Raw genomic sequence first — 6,038 nt, 5'->3', positions numbered from 1 at the left:
TGTGTGTGTGTGTGTGTGTGTGTGTGTGTATATGTATATATATATGTGTGTGTGTGTGTGTGTATATCTGCTTCTGGTAATGGCGGACTAGATGATTTAGAGCAACCCACCCATTGAAAAGAACTACAAAACGTCAGATCTCTAAAAGGCTACAAAATTAATACAATTGTGAGGAATTACTAGGTTATAGTACAAGAGAACAGAGGCATCCAGAGAGGTAAGCCTAGGACTTAGAACTATATTTTTATTGAAGGCATCTGTGGTTGAGTAATAAGCCTGTGCTAAACTGTGTGGAACTTATGGCACATTCAAGGCACTATAGTAACAGAAGTCAGAGCCCAAGGCCCATCAAAAGGGGTGGAGTGTTTCCTGACAAACCATCACCCATAGTATGCTGGGAACTGCAAATGTTTATACCTTCAGGGTAATTGTAATAAAAAAATATACTAGCCCTTACAAAGTCTTGTAGCTTGGCTTTGCATCATCTGGGTGGACTAGTGAACTGTAAGTTCTGAACAAATATTATGGTGGTAACAGACAGGAAGCTTTTTTTTTTTTTTTTTTTTTTTTAGACAGAGTCTCACTCTGTTGCCCAGGCTGGAGTGCAATGGCACAATCTCAGCTCACTGCAACTTCCATCTCCCAGGTTCAAGCAGTTCTCATGCTTCAGCCTCCTGAGTAGCTGGGATTACAGGCATGCACCACCACGCCCGGCTAATATTTTTGTATTTTTAGTAGAGACGGGGTTTCACCATGTTGTTCAGGCTGGTCTCAAACTCCTGACCTTGTGATCCACCCGCCTTGGCCTCCCAAAGTGCTGGGATTACAGGCGTGAGCCACCGCACCTGGCCAGGAGGCACTCTTATGGGCCTGACCAATGCAAATAAAATCTTCTCTAGAGTAAGATTTTTATCATCTTAGGCCTTAGATTATTACAACAATTGCTGAAATACAATATCCACACACAAAGATAACCAGGTACACGAAAAAAATACGTTATGAGTAAGAAATAGAAACAACAGGCAACACAAATAGATCAATATGATTTGAATTATTTATCAGGTACAGATTATTAAACCACAATACTTACTGTATTCAGATAAAACCTCATCTTGAAGATTTCAATATAAATAAATAAGACATAAATAAATAAAATTCATATTTAAAATCTTCCAAAATGTTTCCGACCAGGAAAATTTTAGGCCCAGATAACTTCACTAGTGAAGAAAATAATATCCATCCAACACAGTCTTCCAGATAATTAAAAAAGAGAGAATACTCTGCAAGTCATTTTAAGATTTGGTATAACCTTAATATCAAAACCCGACAAGGTCATTATGGGAAAAGAAAAATATAGGTCAATGTAACTCACTGACATAACTGAAAAAAAATTTAAAGAAGAAAGAACCTGACCATATATGAGAATAATGATATACTACATACAAGTTAAGGTATTCCAGAAATGAAAGATTGGTATAATATTTGAAAATCAATTAATGTAATTTACCACATTAAGAGAATAAAGTCTAACAATCATATGATTATTTTAATAGATGAAGAAAAAAGTATTTATAATAGAAGCCCTTATTAAATGGGAAGAGACAGAAGGGGACTTCCTTGATTTGTTAGAATATGTTTATAAAAAACATATAGCAAACATAAAATATAATGATGAGTATAGAAAGCTTTCTCTTTGAAGCTGAAGCTGAGATTAGGAAGCCCCAGATCTTTTTAAAATTTGACTGTAGGTCCCAGGCCAGTGAAAATAAAAAGATGAAGGCAGGAAGGCAAAAGGAAGGAAGGAAAGGAAGAAGAAAGAAAAGGTAGAGAATTGGAAAGGAAGAAATGAAACTGTCATGCACAGACAACATGACTGTAATTTAGGAAATCTAAAAGAGTCCATATATAAAAATTTTGGAATGAATAAATGAGTTCATCAAGTGTTCTGGATATGACAATATACAAAATTCAGTTGCATTTCTTAATCAGCAAAAAAACCAGTTACAAAATGGAAGTTTTAAATCCAATACATGATGAATGTTACTGAGATCTTTAAATAAATAAATGGAATATATACCATGGTCATGGGTTGGAAGACTCAGTGTTAGGAAGATGTCAATTCTCTTCTAACTGACCTATAATTACAATGCAATCCTAAACAAAACTCCTCCTTCATTCTCTCCTTCCCTTCTTCCTTCCTTTCATGGAACTTGACAAGCTGATTCTAAAGATTATATACAAACACAAAAAGTCAAGAATAACTTACACATTATTGAAAAAATACCAAGCTGGAGGACTTTGCTCTGTCTACTAAATACCAAAACTTATTATAAAATCTAAATATTGACACATGTTATAAAGTCATAGTAATTTAGTGTGATACTAATCCAAGGATAGCCAAAGAGACCAATGGAATCAAAGAGAGATCCCAGAAACAGACCCATGCATTATGGATTGCTGATTTACAATCAACGTGCATTGTTAAGCACTGGAGGAAAGGATAACTTTTATCAAATGACACTGAATGAACTGCAATATATAATATGGAAAATGTAAATCTTGACCCCTACCTCACATTAAACATGTGATGGTTAATTTTGTGTGTTAACTTAACTGGGCCACAGAATGCCCAGACATTTGTTCAAATGTTATCCTGGGGTATTTCTGGATGAGATTAACATTTAAATTGGTAGACAGAATAAAACAAATTGCCCTTCCTAACATAGGTGGGCCTCATCCAACCAATTGAAGACCTCAATAGAATACAAAGGCTGAGTAAGAGGGAACTTCTGTCTGATTGTTTGAACTGGGACATTGGTCTTGACTTCAAACTTGAACAGAAAAATCAACTGTCCTTGGGTCTTGAGCCTGTCTCGAACTTGCTGACTGTAGATCTTGGGACTTCTCAGCCTCCATAATCACATGAGCCAATTCCTTGTAATCTCTCTCTCTCTCTCTGTGTGTGTGTATATATATGTGTGTGTGTATATGTATATATATATGTGTGTGTGTATATATATGTGTGTGTGTGTATATATATATATATGTGCTATATATATTTGCTATAGATTGGTTCTGTTTCTCTGAAAAACCCTAATGCAATACACAAAAACTAATTTGTGGTCAATTATACATCTGTCTTCTAGAAAATAATATAGAATATCTTTATAACTATGATGTAGGCACAGACTTTTTAAACTGGACACAAGAGTACTTATCATAACTATCATTCCACTGAAATTAAGACATTCCATTAGTCAAATGACACCACAAAGAGAGTAAAAAGACATGCCACAAAGTTGGTGAGCTATTTGCAATACATTTCACTGACAAAGAGCTCAGATGCAGAATATATTTTTAAAATCCTACAAATTAATGTGAAAAAGACACATAAGCCAATAGTAGAATGGGAATAATACAACCACTTCGTAAAAGAGGATATCTAAATTGTCCAAAAAAATGAAAGTGTGCTCAGCTTCATTAGTTATCAGTGAAATGAAAAAGGCAGATAATAACAAGCAATGGTGGTGATGTAGAGCACCAAGAACTCTTATCACTACTGATGGAAGTGTAAACTGATACAACCAATTTGGAAGTTTGGCATCATATATTACAGTTAAACATGCAATTCTCCTCACAGATAGCTACCCAACAGAAATTTGTGTACGTGTATACTGAGAGGTATATATAAGAATTTTCATAGCTGCATTATATATAATATTGAAAAGCTGGAAATAACCTAAATTTATATAAAGAACAAAACAATAGCATAAACTGTGATATGTTCAATAATTGTATACTACACATCAATGCAAATAAATTAATTAAATTTAAACATAGAAACATGGATTCATACCATAAACATAACATTTTAGCTCAGGCTGCTATAACAAAATACTATGGCTTATAAAAAGCAAATTTATTTCTCATAGTTCTGGAGGCTGGGAAGTACAGGATCAAGGTGATAGATTCAGTGTCTGGTGAGGGCCCTCTTCCTCACAGATGGCTGTTTTTCACTGTAACCTCACATGGTAGAAGAGTGAGGGAGCTCTCTGGGGTCTCTTTCATAAGGGCACTAATCCCTCCCAGTGGCCCCAACTCCTAATACCATCACCTTGGAAGTTTGGATTTCAACATATAATTTTTTGGGGGAGGGACATAAACATTCAGTTTCATTGTATATAGTATTGAATAAAATATGCCAGCCATAAAAAATACATGCTGTATAGTTCCATTTATATACAGTTCACAAAACAGGCAATATCCTAAACTGTACTGCTTAGGATATAAAATATAAAGAAAAACAAGGAAATGGTTACCATAAATTTCAGGATTATTATTAGCTCTAGTGTTAAGGAAGGGGGATGACTGAAGGGGACATTAATGGCATTTCTGGACTGCTAACAGTATTCTACTTCTTGACATGAGTGGTGATTACCCAGTTTTTCATTTTGTAATAAATAAATTAGCTCTACATCTTGTGAATGTGTGTGACTCTATATGTGTGCTATCTTTCATGATCAAATGTTAAAATGGCAGAACCACAGGAGAAACAAATTCACAACCATAATTAGAAACTTAATATGTTAAGTTTAAATTGTTATCAGTAACTGATAGAGCAAGCAGATAAAAATTCAGAAATGATAAAGAAGCTTGGAACAATTTGACAAACTTTTCTAAAGGACGTACACAGAACTCTGAACCCAGTAAATGTAGGTATGAAACATTTTTACAAAAATTAATTATTAGGTCATAAAGATGTCTCAATAAATACAAAAGGATTGCAGTTATACACATGTTCTCTGACCCTCAATACACTTATACAGAAATCAATAATTAATAGCAAAAAGAAAACTAGAAAATTTCCATATTTGGGAATATTTTTGCCCTTTTCTCACATCATTCCTCCTGGCATTTCGTACTAAGAGAATTTGATTTGGTGTTAGAGAATTCAGGCTCTATGAGGGGCATACTTTTTGGCCCAATATAACTAGTGGGGGTTACAAGTGAAAGGAGAGTCATCAAATCTACTGTAAATATGGGATAATTGATATTTGGAGTGGTCAAAAAATGGTTCCAAGATCAAAGAGCTGATAGTAAGTTCCAGTAGTAACTGGAACTCATGACCCCAATAGTCCATGATCTTAAGATACTCTGCTAGACTGCATCTCTCATATCCTGTGAGTTGTATGTGTGGTGATGAGCAGGAGTCAGCTACTTTGTGCTCCATTTTGAAGACAAAAAGACAGCTGGTCCTGGAGCCTAAGTCTGTGGACTCTATTCTCAGTAAACTCAATGACTGGCCTGTGTAATTTAAGAAGGCCCTGCTCTCTACATCTCAGAGCTTTTTTCATAACAAATGTCTACTCTCTAGGGGGAAAGATTTTACCAGAGCTCTGTCTCAGAGCTGTGGGGTAACAGTGATTACCTAGCTCCATCACCCTCTACACTTCTTGTGTCATCTAAGGGAAGGATCGACGCTATACAAAAAGAAACACTTGCGAAGGTCACAGGCCAGAGACATAGGTCCACTAAAAGATGGAGATTTAATTGGAAGATTATAGAATACTCCCTATCCCCAGTGTCTTATCACTACACCATCAGGGCTCTAGTATAATAGTAAATTACAATGGAAAGAGCTGCAAAAACCAGAGTCTTTCTGTTTGGGAAGCCCAAAGTCAAGAGGGGAGACAAAAACAGGAACACTGAGAAATTTGATGCCTCTAGCACCTATAGCAATAGCAAACATTAATCAAATCACAACTCCTAGCCAGATTAACATAGCTCCTTACACTAGAGGCTTATTTACCTTATTTACCTCAGTTCCTATATACCTGATATAGCATGTCTGGTTTTTAACAAAAAATTACAAGACAGGAAAAGGCAAGGGGAAAAAAAGTTCTGAAGAAACAAAGCAAGCTTCAGAACCAGACTCAGATATGATACAGTTTTTGAAATTGTAAGACAAGGAATTTAAAATAACTATGATCAGAACGGGTGTGGTGGCTCATGCCTGTAATTCTAGCACTTTGGAAGGC

This window comes from Gorilla gorilla, chromosome X (genome assembly GCF_029281585.2).
Source record: "Gorilla gorilla gorilla isolate KB3781 chromosome X, NHGRI_mGorGor1-v2.1_pri, whole genome shotgun sequence".
NCBI lineage: Eukaryota > Metazoa > Chordata > Mammalia > Primates > Hominidae > Gorilla > Gorilla gorilla.
Note: the sequence above shows the minus strand (reverse complement) of the source record.